An 880-nucleotide genomic window follows, 5' to 3' on the forward strand; every position below is an offset into this window, starting at 1 on the left:
CACTTCCAATTTGCCTTGATTCATGGACCTGACATTCCAGGTTCCTATGCAATATTGCTCTTTACAGCATCGGACCTTGCTTTTATCACCAGTCACATCGACAGCTGGGTATTGTTTTTGCTTTGGTTCCATCCCTTGATTCTTTCTGGAGTTATTTCTCCACTGATCTCCAGTAGCATATTGGACACCTACCGGCCTGGGAAGTTCCTCTTTCAGTATCCTATCATTTTGCCTTTTCATACTGTTCATGGGGTTCTCAGGCAAGAATACTGAAGTGGTTTGCCATTCCCTTCTCCAGTGGACCACATTCTGTCAGAACTCTCCACTATGACCTGTCTGTCTTGGGTGGCCCCACACGGCATGGTTTAGTTTCATTGAGTTAGACAAGGCTGTGGTCCGTGTGATCAGATTGACTAGTTTTCTGTGATTATGGTTTCAGTGTGTCTGCCCTCTGATGCCCTCTAGCAACACCTCCCATCTTATTTGGGTTTCTCTTACCTTGGACGAGGGGTATCTCCTCACAGCCGCCCCTCCTGACCTTGAACGTGGGGTAGCTCCTCTCGGCCGCGGTCCCTGACCTCGGATGTGGGGTAGCTCCTCTTGGCTGCTCCTGCGCCAACGCAGCCTGGCACTCTCAGCCGCCGCCCCTGACCTCGGCCATGGGGTAGCTCCTCTCCACTGCCGCCCCTGAACTTGGGTGAGGGGGAGCTCCTCTCGGCCATGCTTCTGTGCGGTCCGACCCAGCCCATGCACTTCTGCACAGTCCATCGCAGCCATTCATGGAGTAACAGGCAAATTTGGCCTTGGAGTATGGAATGAAGCAGGGGAAAGGCTAATAGAGTTTTGCCAAGAGAACGCACTGGTCATAGCAAACACCCTC

Source organism: Bison bison, unplaced genomic scaffold (assembly GCF_000754665.1).
Source record: "Bison bison bison isolate TAMUID 2011002044 unplaced genomic scaffold, Bison_UMD1.0 scf7180017864304, whole genome shotgun sequence".
Lineage (NCBI taxonomy): Eukaryota > Metazoa > Chordata > Mammalia > Artiodactyla > Bovidae > Bison > Bison bison.